Below are 15,458 nucleotides of genomic sequence, written 5' to 3' on the forward strand. Positions count from 1 at the left end.
TCCCTTGGGTAAATTCCTAGCAGTGCTATTGCTGGGTCATAGGGTCGGTGTATTTTTAATTTTCTGAGGAACCTCCACACTGTTTTCCAGAGTGGCTGCACCAATTTGCATTCCCACCAACAGTGCACGAGAGTTCCCGTTTCTCCACATCCTCTCCAGCATCTATAGTCTCTTGATTTGTTCATTTTGGCCACTCTGACTGGCGTGAGGTGATATCTGAGTGTGGTTTTGATTTGTATTTCCCTGATGAGGAGCGACGTTGAGCATCTTTACATGTGCCTGTTGGCCATCCGGATGTCTTCTTTAGAGAAGTGTCTATTCATGTTTTCTGCCCATTTGTTCACTGGGTTATTTGTTTTTTAGGTGTGGAGTTTGGTGAGCGCTTTATAGATTTTGGATACTAGCCCTTTGTCCGATATGTCATTTGCAAATATCTTTTCCCATTCCGTTGTTTGCCTTTTAGTTTTGTTGGTTGTTTCCTTTGCTGTGCAGAAGCTTTTTATCTTCGTAAGGTCCCAGTAATTCATTTTTGCTTTGAATTCCCTTGCCTTTGGGGATGTGTCGAGTAAGAGATAGCTACGGCTGAGGTCAGAGAGGTCTTTTCCTGCTTTCCTCTCTAGGGTTTTGATGGTTTCCTGTCTCACATTCAGGTCCTTTATCCACTTTGAGTTTATTTTTGTGAATGGTGTGAGAAAGTGGTCTAGTTTCAACCTTCTGCATGTTGCTGTCCAGTTCTCCCAGCACCATTTGTTAAAGAGACTGTCTTTTTTCCATTGGATGTTCTTCCCTGCTTTGTCAAAGATGAGTTGGCCATACGTTTGTGGGTCTAGTTCTGGGGTTTCTATTCTATTCCATTGGCCTATGTGTCTGTGTTTGTGCCAATACCATGCCGTCTTCATGATGACAGCTTCGTAGTTGAGGCTAAAGTCTGGGATTGTGATGCCTCCTGCTTTGGTCTTCTTCTTCAAAATTACTTTGGCCATTCGGGGCCTTTTGTGGTTCCATATGAATTTTAGGATTGCTTGTTCTAGTTTCGAGAAGAATGCTGGTGCAATTTTGATTGGGATTGCATTGAATGTGTCGATAGCTTTGGGTAGTATTGACATTTTGACAATATTTATTCTTCCAATCCATGAGCACGGAATGTCTTTCCATTTCTTCATATCTTCTTCAATTACCTTCATAAGCTTTCTATAGTTTTCAGCATACAGATCTTTTACATCTTTGGTTAGAGTTATTCCTCGGTATTTTATGCTTCTTGGTGCAATTGTGAATGGGATCAGTTTCTTTCTTTGTCTTTCTGTTGCTTCATTGTTAGTGTATAAGAATGCAACTGATTTCTGTACATTGATTTTGTATCCTGCAACTTTGCTGAATTCATGTATCAGTCCCAGCAGACTTTTGGGGGAGTCTATCAGATTTTCCATGTATAGTATCATGTCATCTGCAAAAAGGGAAAGCTTGACTTCATCTTTGCCAATTTGGATGCCTTTGATTTCCTTTTGTTGTCTGATTGCTGATGCTAGAACTTCCAACACTATGTTAAACAACAGCGGTGAGAGTGGGCATCCCCGTCGCGTTTGTGATCTCGGGGAAAAAGCTCTCAGTTTTTCCCCATTGAGGATGATGTTAGCTGTGGGCTTTTCATAAATGGCTTTTATGATGTTTAAGTATGTTCCTTCTATCCCGACTTTCTCAAGGGTTTTTATTAAGAAAGGTGCTGAATTTTGTCAAAGGCCTTTTTCTGCATCAATTGACAGGCTCATATGGTTCTTATCTTTTCTTTTCTTGCTGTGATGTATCACGTTGATTGATTTGCGAATGGTGAACCAGCCCTGCATCCCAGGAATGAGTCCCACTTGATCATGGTGGGTTATTCTTTTTATATGCTGTTGAATTCGATTTGCTAGTATCTTATTGAGAATTTTTGCATCTATATTCATCAGGGATATTGGCCTGTAGTTCTCTTTTTTTACTGGGTCTCTGTCTGGTTTAGGAATCAAAGTCATACTGGCTTCATAGAATGAGTCTGGAAGTTTTCCTTCCCTTTCTATTTCTTGGAATAGCTTGAGAAGGATAGGTATTATCTCTGCTTTAAACGTCTGGTAGAACTCCCCTGGGAAGCCATCTGGTCCTGGACTCTTATTGGTTGGGAGATTTTTGATAAGCGATTCAATTTCTTCGCGGGTGATGGGTCTGTTCAAGCTTTCTCTTTCCTCCTGACTGAGTTTTGGAAGAGTGTGCGTGTTTAGGAATTTGTCCATTTCTTCCAGGTTGTCCAATTTGTTGGCATATAATTTTTCATAGTATTCCCTGAGAATTGTTTGTATCTCTGAGGGATTGGTTGTAATCATTCCATTTTCATTCATGATTTTATCTATTTGGGTCATCTCCCTTTTCTTTTTGAGAAGCCTGGCTAGAGGTTTGTCAATTTTGTTTATCTTTTCAAAAAACCAACTCTTGGTTTCGTTGATCTGCTCTACAGTCTTTTTTAGATTCTATATTGTTTATTTCTGCTCTGATCGTTCTTATTTCTCCTCTTCTGCTGGGTTTAGGCTGCCTTTGCTTTTCTGCTTCTATTTCCTTTAGGTGTGCTGTTAGATTTTGTATTTGGGATTTCTCTTGTTTCTGGAGATAGGCCTGGATTGCAACGTATTTTCCTCTCAGGACTGCCTTCGCTGCATCCCAAAGCGTTTGGATTGTTGTCTTTTCATTTTCGTTTGTTTCCATATATTTTTAAATTTCTTCTCTAATTGCCTGCTTGACCCACTCATTCTTTCGTAGGGTGTTCTTTAACCTCCATGCTTTGGGAGGTTTTCCAGACTTTTTCCTGTGGTTCATTTCAAGCTTCATAGCCTTGTGGTCTGAAAGTATGCATGGTACAATTTCAATTCTTGCCTACTTATGAAGGGCTGTTTTGTGACCCAGTATATGACCTATCTTGGAGGATGTTCCACGTGCACTCGAGAAGAAAGTATAGTCTGTTGCTTTGGGATGCAGAGTTCTAAATATATGTGTCAAGTCCATCTGATCCAATGTATCCTTCAGGGCCCTTGTTTCTTTCTTGACCGTGTGTCTAGATGATCTACCCATTTCTGTAAGTGGAGTGTTAAAGTCCCCTGCAATGACCACATTCTTATCAATAAGGTTGCTCGTGTTTATGAGGAATTGTTTTCTATATTGGGGGGCTCCTGTATTCGGTGCATAGACATCTATAATTGTTAGCTCTTCCTGATGGATAGGCCCTGTAATTATTATCAAATGCCCTTCTTCATCTCTTGTTACAGCCTTTGATTGAAAGTCTAGTTTGTCTGATATAAGTATGGCTACTCCAGCTTTCTTTTGGCTTCCAGTAGCATGATAAATAGTTCTCCATCCCCTCACTCTCAATCTAAAGGTGTCCTCAGGGCTAAAATGAGTCTCTTGTAGACAGCAAATAGATGGGTCTTGTTTTTTTTATCCATTCTGATACCCTATGTCTTTTGGTTGGCGCATTTGGTCCATTTACATTCAGTGTTATTCTAGAAAGATACGGGTTTAGAGTCCTTAGGATGTCCGTATGTGTACAGTGTAGCCCCCACAGAAAGGGCTTCTGTGTTGGTGCACCCGAATCATCTGCAGAGACACAACCACCCACCCTTGCTGAGCCCTTTTGTGACGCTGCACCATTGTGGTCGCCAGGCTCTGGCTGCTGTGCTCCTCGGAGACGGTGGTGGAGGCACATCTGAGAAGAGTGTATCTGAACGAGTGAAGGGGTTAGGAGGAAATGTCGCTCCCTTGCGCACTGTGGTTCCGGAAAGGCCTTTTCCGGAGAGGTCGCTCGGGAGCTGAGGCCGACCGAGCACTCTCCCAGCAGCCCGACTCCGAGGCCAAGGGCCGGGGTCAAGGAGGAGCTTGGCTTTGTTGTGAGCGATGGAAGGGGAAGCGGAGCCAGGTGAGGCACCAGGCAGCTGGTGTTGGGACAGAACCTGCCCCGTCAGGAGTTGGGTTTTCAGATAAGGGCCTGGGGTCGTTGTGTCCTCAGGGGGAAGGACTGGCATGATGTTGTTGAATTTTTTAAAAGCTGGTGCTGGTTCTGTGTGGATAGTGGGTTGGGGGAGGAGACGAGAATGGATGCAGTGTAGACGTCATTGGGTAGAGTGGCTCCTTGTAATGTGTGGGTTGAGCTCTAAGATTCGTGCTTTAGGCAGCAGGTACAAGCCCCTCACGTCACCCATCACAGAAAGCACAGGACAGTGTGCGTCTTTATATCCTATACAGAACTACGTAATGTTTAAAAGCAGCGTGTGTAATATTTACGTGTGTGGGTACAAGGCGTACGCTAAAGTATTCACCTGTTCTGGAGTGCATGGCAGGCACGGTACTAGGTGCTGAACACTATGTGCTGCAGTTACCTCGCCCAGAGACGTATGCGGTTTTACGGAGAGCAATAGAAGGGCATGGGAGTGTGTGGTTCGGTGGAATAGGGGGAACGTGTGCACAGTGCGGCTGCAGGATGGCCGTTTGGTCCCATGGGTCGGCGTGGGTCAGACTCGGGGAGGCGGTTTTCCTTGGGAGGTTCGGCTGCCCTGTGTTCTCCTTCATGCACCCCACTCTGTCTCCCGGACGCCTTTCCAAGCACCTCGTAGTGAAGCTCCGTCTGGGCGGACTGTGGGCGCTTTGAGTTCCACACGGGCCGCCACCCTCCTCCCGACACCTGTGCCTCCTCCTGGGAACAGAGCAGCTTGCTCCCTGGTCCGGTGGTCAGAAGCCAGGGAGATGGCTTTGCCTCTTTCCTGCTCTTCCCTCTCCCTGCTGGTCCGTGGGTCCTGTGGCGTGGAGCTTGCCTGTCTCAGAGGCCATCTGTGAGGTCTCTGGAGATCTGTACCCTGTCATCACTCGGGTGGACTCGGGGAGGGGCCGAGTCCTGCGGTCTTCCCTGCGCCGGCCCCACTCACCTCGCAGCTGCTTGGCTGTGGGGCGGGGGGCGCCTCCTGCTGTGCAGAGATGCTGGCGTCCTGCCCCATCCGTGTACAATACGCCTCGCTCTCTGAGAAGACGGCCTTTCTTTCTGAATCTGTGTCCTGCCTGCTGGCCCTTAGTGCTGGGTGTTGCTGAGCAACTTGGTCACTAACTCCTTTGGGGAAACACGTATGCCTTGTGTACAAGGACCGTCTAAACTTCTCCTTTTCTGCTCCTAGGTTGCTCAGTCAGGTAAGCGGCTGACTTTGGCCCCGTCATGAACTTTTTCTTGGCGAGGTAACCCCCGAGACGGGCTCTGAGCTGACAGCCCAGAGCCTGGAGTCTGCTTTCAATTCCTTGTCTCCCTCTCACTCTGCCCGTCCCCTGCTGCTCTCCGTCTCTAAGAAATAAAGAATGACATTAAAAAATTAAAACAGAAAATCTATTTCTATTTTACTCTTTTCTGTTGTTCACAAAGGTCGTGCTTGCTTCGTTCTTCCCCAAGGATGAGTAGAGCTGACCGTAGAACGACTTGGTGTTCGGGGTTCCACCCTGCCCACAATTGAAAATCCATGTATAACGTTTGGTCCCCAGAACACTTAACTGTTCAAGCTCTCCTGTCGTCCAGTCACCTGAGTAGAAACACAAACAGTGCATTAGCACCTGTATCTTGTATGTGTCATATGCTATATTCTTCGAGTCAAGTAAGCTAGAGAAACAGTTTTACGTCACAGGGAAATAGGTGCACAGCTCTGCGCTGTATTGATCCCTAAGTTTATTCTCCGTTTGTTTCTAGAATGAATTGTCTATCAGAACCCACATCAGTGCCGGCTTAGGTGACACACTACGCTGTTGTTACGCGTATCATTAGCACTATGCATCAGAAATGGGAGGAATTGGAAAGATTCCTGTGTATTTACGGGTGTCACAGTTCATGCATTACCAACGAAGGGTGAATGCTTCATGATGGCCTGGTGTAATCAGTACGATTGCTTCGTCATGGCCTAGGAGATACACGGGTGAATGCATGGTTACCAAGCTTTTCTAGCCTGCAGTTTTACAGCCATATTCCTAATACAGTCTGGACACATTGTGACATTACAAAAACGGCCTGTGATAGTAGGCTGAGAGGCATTTTCTCTGGGCGGGGACAGAGAGAGGCCTGCCAGAAGGAAATGTCATTGTTTGAAAGCCAGGTTACGGAACGACACGTTATTCGTTTTATGTCAGATCTTACTGCCCTTATGCCCGTGTGAGGATAGGCTGTCCAAGTGCACACAAGTCTCGCACACGATGTTCCTCCTGATGAACGCTTAGGCGGTGGTGACACACATGCGCCCCGGGCGGCCTGGCCGCATGCTCCCTCGATTTTCACGCACAGACGTGTGCATGGCAGGCGAAGTGGTTCACTGAGCACCTTGGTGAGGATTTGCTGTCTGGAAAGTGGGGGTGGGTCCTCACAAATGTGCTGATATGCAGACCTGCATGGGGTGGGGGGGACCCGCTAGATGGGGCAGTCTTGGGCCTTGGGGCCTGGCGGTATGGGGGTGGAGACGGGCACTGTCTGTGCAGCTTTCCAGAAGGGCTTTTCTGTTCCTGGCCAATGTTTCCATAGACGGCTGGCTGGCTTTAGTCCCAGCGCCCTTGTCATGGAAGGGTCCATGTGGGAAAGGAGCCGAGACTCTGCCGGATCACTCCTGGTGGCAGCGTGCTTTCCAGCGACGCCACTTCCATGCCGCCTTCCTCGCCCTCCGTCTGCTTCGCCAGCACTCCTCTCTGTGCTGTCTTCTTCTGTGACCTCCTCTGGGCTTTTCTCTGTGCTCGTGACCTTCTGTAGGATACGCATTTTGAATCCCTGCATCCCCCAACTCTTTTTCTTTTTCTTTTTCTTTTTTTTCTTTTTGCCATATGCACAGTCTCATTCATGAGTTTCCTGATTGGCTGTGTCATAGGTCCTGGAAATCACGCACGTCGTATGGACAGTCATCTCTAGCAGGGATTTCTTGATTGTGTTGGGCTTGATGGTTTTCCCAGAGTTTTTTGTAACGTCCCTTGGCATCTTCCTGACTTTCATAATGTTCCCTCTGTGGCGGTTCTCTTTTGTAGCATTGACTGTCCTTCTTGTAAAGTGCCTGTGTCATGGGCCTCACAGATCCTCGTGGCCCCTGGTCCGCAGGCTGACTTAGACCCGCTGCGCTCCAGAGCGAGTGAGCCGCCAAGACACGTTTGGTGGTGACCCGTGGGGTTCTGGGTGGCCAGGACATTGTCCAATGTCAGAAGAACTTTAGAGGACAGTCCCTTGCTTTCAGCGTACTTCCTGAGTTGAGGGACAGAGCCGGGATGGAACTGGTCCAGGGCAAGGGCGCTGGTTGTGCAGCCAGACCACTGGCCACTGGGACTTGTTGCCTTCAGGACCCTGGGGTGAGCTTCCTACACAGGGCCAGCCGCCCTGATCACACCCCCGCCTGTATCCGCTCAGTCAGTAGCTGCTTCACCCCTTCCTACCCAACATCTTGCTGCTCACTTGTCTTTCTCGTGAATCAATGTCGTTTGTGGCATTTTGCCCCCGACAGGGCACCTCCTTCTGCATGAAAAACCTGTGCAGGCAGCCATGGTCTCCTCAACTGATTTTCTTGGGTTTTCACTTTTTGTGTTGGAGTGGTTGACATGCGGTGGATGGTAGTTCCTGCTTCTCTGCAATCTTCTCTGGGGCGTCTGGGAAACCATGTGCTTCCTCTTCGTGGTAGAAGCTGCTTCTCCTATTGTCTGGACCATTTTCAAAGGCAAACCCCTTTCTAAAATCACCAAGCTATCCTGTGCCTGCATTGAAATGTGCCAGTTTTCGATCCTCCCCTTCCTTCTGCCTTACGTCGTGATGTCAGCTCTTCACTTGTCTTGCAATTTGAGTTGAGTCTGCAGGTGTGCCCGTCTCACAGCAGTCCTACATCCACAGAGATGCCACATCTTCCACACGAGACACAAAGATGTCTCACCAATAGCACCAGGTTTTTGCATGTGCTGGGGTAGCTGCAGCGAGAGCTTTGAGAATTTCCCTTTCTTTGTGCCTCCATGGTCCTCACGCTGGCCGGCTGGCAGCTGCAGCTGTGGACCTCAGTACATGTCAGGCCATTCAGCCTTTTCTTGTCATACCATGAGTCTTCTCTGCATCGCGGGAGCACGTCCAGCATCCCTGGGGACACTTCAAACGGGTCCCAGGCTGTAATTAAGGTTCATGGTATTGCCCTTAACCCGGTGAAAATGACGCAGGAACCCTGAGAAATCACTTCTCCTGTGGTGCTTGATTTACTGGAGAAAGGAAGTGCTTCCCAAGAGCTGAGTAGCAGATTCGTGGATTCGTGCAACACTTGAGGGGACCTCAATAGCAACGGGAGGTGGTGCACACTTCCCCCAGAGGACAGCGTCTGCTACAGCTCGTGTTATGCGGGTAGGACTTAATCCTGCGTCTCCACATTTGTTTGCCTTGCTCTTGACTGCAGATGGCACCATGTAGGTACGGTCAGTTTCTGTGTGCCAAATGATACGTTTTATCTTGTTAGAGTAGGTTTGTGTATGTTTTCGGAGAGGAAATGCTCTAATAGCTTAGTATCTGCGTGTATTTCATGCACGCGTGGCCTCCCTTTTACTTACTAGTTTTGATACTTCGTAGCTGCTCAGCTCATCTGCCAGTCTTTCCAAACGTCACACATCTCCAGAAAAGTTTCCAATGTATTTATAGGAACAATAATCCCCACATAGAAATGGGCCTGCACAGTCCTACATCAAGGATCAGATAGGCGTCTGTGGGTTCACCTTGTGAAGTCAGATTGCAAGGAACGTGGTCAGTTCTGTGGTAACATTCCCGTTGATTTGGAAAGGGCTAATTTATGAAAGAAATTGAAGTATGTCACCAGTTTGTACTTGGATTTTCTAGAATTGCTGAAATCAACATCTCTCTTTATTTGGAATGTCAGTTGCTAAGTGATCGTTTATCCCCTCGTTTGTCCTACAGAGACAAAAGCTCTGGGGCACCTGGGTGTCTCAGGGCGTGAAGCGTCTGACTCTTGGTTTCAGCTCAGGTCATGATGTCATGGTTCAGGGATTGAGCCCTGCACCGGGCTCTGCGCTCGACTGACTGGAGAGTGTGCGTCCACCTCCTTGGAGCCCACCTGTACGCCATGTCCTGGGCGGGCGCCCAGTATTGGCGGGAGAGAAGCCCCACGCGGGGTGGTGGGCCCTGGCATCACTCTCCTCAGAAACCCTTCCTCCATAATATTTCCTGCTTGACTAAGGAAAGAAGTCGTAAACTCGCCCTTTCGTCAAGAGTCCTACCATCATTTTTGAAAAGTCCATCGGGTATGGTTGAGTCTGATTGTGCCAGGGGTTCAGGCTGAGACAGCAGCTTTTGAGTACCGTCAGCCTTTCCCCACTGCCGCTCCACAAGCCTGCTTGCCAGACGAGGCCAGAGGCTGGGGATGGGCAGGAGGCTTCTCGGCCTGTTGCTCCCGAGTCAGCAGAGTTCCTGAGTCCTAGACCTGCCAGGCACCTGAAAATGTCTGTCCCCTTGAGTGTCGGTCCCTCTGAAAATCCCCGGGACTCCTGTGGGTGGTGAGGAGGGGACTGGTGTGTGTGATGCTACTTGAGGGTGGTGGGTGCTGGGACTCTGGAGGGCCACGGAGGCCTGGTGTGCTCTGGTAAAGACCCCCTGTGTCTCTCCACTTTTGTCCCCTCTCCGACCCCAGGAGTGTGCAGCTCTCGCTGCAGAGCTCCACACCTGCAGGGAGCAGCTCGTGCAGAGAGAGGAGGAGATCGCCAACCTGAAGGCGGAGAGAAACAACACCAGGGTCAGTAGGCGCACTGCCAGTGTCTTTAAACGCAGGACACCATTCACTCCCCTTGTCCACATGTCCCCATGGAGTTGGCTGGGACCTATTGTTCTCAAACCTTGTTTGATCCGCGAGGAGGAGTAAGGCTATTTTAACACATTCGAGGGGGTGGCTCCCTCCCTGGGAACTGAATTGAAGGGATTCAGACTTGGTTTTGCATTTGGTGAACTTGAGGCCCGGAATTGAAGGTGTTCTTGAAACACGGTTTTCCTTTTGCCTCTCCCGCCAGCTGCTGCTGGAACATTTGGAGTTCCTCGTCTCCAGGCACGAGAGAGCTCTTCAAAAAACAGTCATACGGCGACAGGCGAAGACTCCGGCTGGCGTGTCCAGTGAGGCGGAGGTGCTCAAGGTCCTCAACTCCATATTGGAGAAGGACAAAACCGAGGCTGAAACGGTGTGCCTAGCCGCGGCGGTTCTCAATTTGTGCACATGCTGTGTGTTCTAGGCACACTTTGTGTGTTTGTGTGACTGGAGTTTCCTTTTCATCTTCTTGAATTCTTGTAAGAAGACAGGTCTGTATGGTTAAAAAGCAGTAGTTGGTGGAAATGTTGTGTGTATCGATGGGCTAGTACAAATTGCATGATGTAGTTTATTTCGGGGAAGATTTGTCTCCAATGTAAAATTGAAAGCGGTTAACAAGCAAGTTTGTCAACACGAGCATCCGTGAAAAACCTTAGCAGCATTCTGTCATGTTATTTGAGGCGAAGGGGATCTTAGGGTAACTGTATAGTAAGGACTAATGAAACACCTCTGTGTACAAACTCAATCCCTTTGTTTCCAGGTGAGAGAGCAGCTACGTGTGGCACTGGAGGGGTGTAGTTTCGTAGAAGAAGAATTCGGGGCCACACGCAGAGTTCAGCTCCAGACATCATCCCAGGATTTGATTGGAGGGGGTTTCCTTTTTATCCATTGTTTTTAAAACCACATATGAAGACCCACAGTGGGGGCCCTCACATGTTGCTTCCCTTTCTGAGGTTCAAAGGTGCAGAGCCAGATGAAAGAGCTCCTGGCTACCCTGTGCACTCTCGTGGCCAAGCTGGAAGAGGACCTAGACATCTCAAGGAAAGACCTCATCTTTTCTGAAGCAATGAACACAATATTACAAAGAGATGTCCGTGAAGTGAGTGTCGGTTGAAATGGCCACGCCGTCGTCGAGCCAAACGTGGGGTGTTTGGTTCAGCCTTGCCCAGTGTGTCCTTCGTCTCCCACGGGTTTTGAACGTTTGGAGTTTGGTAGAAGTAGCGGCAGAACGGGACGTGACTCCGGGGCCTGGGCGGGCTGCCTCCCCGTCTGCGTGGTGGAATCTGTCCTCCCTGGGCTCTCCCCTGCCGAGGCCTGGCGGGCAGGCGGCGGAGTGGCCTCGGGTGTGGAGTGTGGGCCACCTGAGCTTGGCCCATGCCGTGCTCTCGGTCCGTTTTGGAAATACACTCGGCACGTAGGAACCAGCGTGGTGCTGCCAGGTCGCTTCCGGGGGCACGACCGTGCGAGGGCGGCTCTGCCGAGGGGCCGTCACGGCCGCCTCTGCCGCCCTGCCCTCCTCCCAGGGCTTCCGTACCCCTGGTCGTGGCGGTCAGAGTGAGCGAGGGGCAGCCCGCTGGTCCTGGTGTGAGGTCATGGAGGAGTGCGGCCGCTTCTGCACGTGTGGTCGTCGATGGGAATCTGATCATTGTCACAGAAACTAGTAAGGGTAGGATGGTTTCTCTGCGCCTCCTCCTGTCACTGTGAGCTGCCCTTTGCGGACAGTCCCCGCACACCCCACCCCCAGCCCGGCGATGCCACCTCGGGAAGACCCTGTCAGACCCTCGAGGGTGTACGTGCACGAGCAGTCTGTTTAGTACCTTAGTGTGGGTGAGGTCGTGTCAGAATTTAAAACAAAAGTATTTGCAGAAATTATGTAACCTGTTCAGTGAAGTTGTTGTTTGGCAGAGGTGGGGAGAGACCCCTCAGCAGAGTTGAATCTGCAGAGAATTTAGAAAATCCTTTCTTAGGACTCATCCCTTTCATTCTTGAGACTGCTGACATAAATTGCTTAGTAAACACGGAGGGCTGGAAGAGGAATCTTTCAGGTGTTGGACAAGAAACACAGGGCAGGACGTTCTGGTTCCATGTGCAGTGTCAGATACCATGGGATACAATGTTGTTACAGGGTTAGGCTATAGAAGATGGCTTCCAGTTATATGAAAGGTGGAGTTTGGCTTCCACTTGTTAACATGGCTGCTTCAACTTTGTGCTAATTGGATGAGATTTCATCCACCTTTTCCCCGGAAAAAGGATGGTTGTCTCATGGTGTGTGCCTCCAGAGGCAAGTCGCCGTTCTGTGGAAAGCTCAACGGTGTCCGGAGGCAACCGAGGTTGTGACTTCCGGGAGACTTTATTATCTGTTTGTCTTTGAACACCTGGGAGAGAATAAGCCTGGGTAACTGGTCAGAATCCCGAGCAGCCTCCGCACTGTCGGCACAGAGCCTGACGCGGGGCGCCAACTCACAGAGCGACACCGGCTGAGCCACCCAGGTGCCCCGAGGATGCTACTTTTCTGTTTGTTTGGAAAATGAGGATTTTGCCCGGTTTTTGTGTCTGCAGTGTGTTAATGTGTCGTACGCTGATTCTTTCCCTGTTTTCCCTCTGAAATACCTGCTGTAGGCCATGGCCCAGAAGGAAGACATGCAAGACAGGATCACTACCTTGAGAAGCGCTGCCTCAGGGCACAGCACGAAGCCACCTGTCTGCACGACCTCAAGGATAAACTTGAAAACGAGATCACAAAGAAGGACTCTCTGCATCGACAGGTCGTTGGTTTCATTGAACTTCATTCCACTTTTATTAATTACAAGTCAAGTTAAGGACCAAGTGTTAATGTCAAGGTTTTAGGATCTTAGAATCTTGTGTTGACCGGCGGGGTTACTTCAACGTCCAGGGTTTAATTCTTTCGAATTTTATGGAAGCATGTTATGGGGCTCCCCTCCTTGATTCCTTCTTTGTCTTGTCTTCCATGCACGTGACTCTGTTGCCTGTTAGCACTGTTTCCAAAGGAGCAGGGAGTGGCCGGGAATGTGTAGGCAGCTGGCCGTTTTGGTTAGTACCTGAGATCGGGGGGAATGGCAGGTGCAGAAGCACAGTCTGGCGTGAGGATGTGAGACCCTGTGTTTTGGGAAGCAGCACGTCTCTTCCTTGGTTGTCTCAGGTCATCCGGCATTGAACAGGAAAACCACATCCAGCTTCTTGGAAACAGAGTGAGTTTGCCTGGTGTGTTTGTCAAATGTGTCAGTCGACCCAAAATCATAATCAAAGTGAAATACTAGGAAGCCATTAAATGACATGGAGGAATGCTGTTTGAGAGCACGTAACATGTTCCAAATCACGAGTGTAAAGGGCAGATCGTGAAATACTATGTGTACAGCACGTGATTTTTTTTTGAGGGTTTTAAAGCATGATACGCGGTCTGTATATACACACAGAGCTCTATGCACACAGAAGATGGAAGGAGTCTGTGGGAACAAACGTTAACCTTGCAAAAACCTCACCTTATGCATGATTTTTAAAATGACTTTATATATTTTTAATGCTTATTTATTTTTGAGAAAGGGAGCCAGAGTGAGAGAGAGAGAGAGCGCGCGAGCATGAGCAGTGGAGGGCAAGAGAGGGAGAGAGGGAGACACAGAATCCAAAGCAGGCTCCAGGCTCTGAGCTGTCAGCACAGAGCACGAGGCAGGGTTGACCCCATGAGCTATGAGATCGTGACCTGAGCCGAAGGTGGACGTTTCACCGACTGAGCCACCTCGGCTTCCCTAAAAAAAAGTCCTTTAACAAAAAATCTCGTATCTACGATTTCCACCTTGAAGTTTTCCACGTTTTTGGTCAAGAGGGAGAGTGTTTTTGTTGAATAATGGTACACTTCCAAAAAGAACTCAGCTGGCATCAGGCATGCTCTCAGAAGCTCTGTGCTGGCTGATGTGCCCACCTCAGAATGTCCTATGTAGCGAGCCCTCGGACCACAGTATAAATATGTTTACGAAGGGTTAGGACCGAACCCGTCTCTCCTTAACTGGTCAGGAAGAGCGAGCAAGCTCCTCCAGAAGATGGGTTTTCTTTAATGTGTGGGAACTTTGTCTTTGGAAAGACTTCTTTGAAGATCCTGAAGAAGAGCAAAGAGGGGCGCCTGGGTGGCGCAGTCGGTTGAGCGTCCGACTTCAGCCAGGTCACGATCTCGCGGTGTGTGAGTTCGAGCCCCGCGTCGGGCTCTGGGCTGATGGCTCAGAGCCTGGAGCCTGTTTCCCATTCTGTGTCTCCCTCTCTCTCTGCCCCTCCCCCGTTCATGCTCTGTCTCTCTCTGTCCCAAAAATGAATAAACGTTGAAAAAAAAAATTAAAAAAAAAAAAAAAAGAAGAGCAAAGAGTTTGGCAAGACATGTTTTGCGTAGTGAAAGGAGGACCAAGGCAGTGGGTGACTCCTTGCAGAAAGGAAAGGTTTACTCTGAAGCACCTGCCAAACTGTTGGCTTCAGTCAGAACTAACAGTAGATCTCTGCATTTAGATTTTGTTTCACTTTATTAAAAATGGAAACGGAGAGAAGACTTGCTACACTTTGATGCTTTGCCTTCATTTCCTAGACTGCGGATCAAAACCGCCAGTTGCAAGAGCGCCTGGAGGTGGCGGAGCGGAAGCTGCAGCAGACCCCGAGGAAGGCCAAGTCGCTGCCCGAGGTGGAAGCCGAGCCGGCCCAGAGGGTGGCCACCCTCTGCAAGGTGGGGCCCCCGTTTCCTTCTGGGTCCCATGGTGGGAATGTCATTTTCAAGGCGGTCCGTTCTTGTATCTCATTTCTCACCGGTAACGTCGGCGTGCCAAAGTCCGCGAACCAGCTGAGATCTGTTTTCGGTGCTACTTTGTCTGAGATTGGAATGCTTTCCAAACGGCAGGCATCATCCCCAGTTTTGTTCCCTCCGGTTTTGTCCGACGTGTGCTGTTTGCCGTTGGCTGCATCTAAGACTCACTGCTTTTCAGAGTTAAGTCAGCGACTCAAAGCTCAAGATAGTAGCCTTGGGTAAGAGAAGGACAGGGGTGCCTGGCCGGCTCAGTCAGTGGAGCTTGGGACTCTTGATCTCGGGGTCATGAGTCTGAGCTCCCCGTTGGGTGTAGAGCATACCGAAGGAAAAAAAAAACAAAAAAAGCATAGAATTTTTCCGAGAAATGAGAAAATCCTATCCTCTTTTAAACACAATCGTTTTTATTTAAAAAATTCTTAAATGTTCATTTATTTGAGACACACAGAGAGGGCGAGCCTGGGCACATACATGAGCAGGGGAGGGGCAGAAAGAAGGAGATAGAATGCCAAGTAGGCTCCATGCTATCAGCACAGAGCCTGACACAGGGCTCGAACGCCCAAACCTTGAGTTCATGACCTGAGCTGAAGCCAAGAGTCAGAACCCGACTGACTGAGCCACCCAGACACCCCTGTAAGAAATAAATCTTTAAGGAATTCACTCGGAAGTTCCACAAATAGAGTCGAGGAACGTGCCAGACACAGTCCCTGCCCTCCCAGTTCTCACAGCCCTCACCACCCACAGAGGAAGGCAGCAGTTGAAGAGGTAGTTTCCAGACATGATGTAGTCGGTGCTGGGATCGAGTGATGCACACAGGA

Source organism: Lynx rufus, unplaced genomic scaffold, assembly GCF_022079265.1.
Source record: "Lynx rufus isolate CCGP_SWC_20201006 ecotype Redwood Valley unplaced genomic scaffold, mLynRuf1.p SCAF_11, whole genome shotgun sequence".
In the NCBI taxonomy this organism is placed as follows: domain Eukaryota; kingdom Metazoa; phylum Chordata; class Mammalia; order Carnivora; family Felidae; genus Lynx; species Lynx rufus.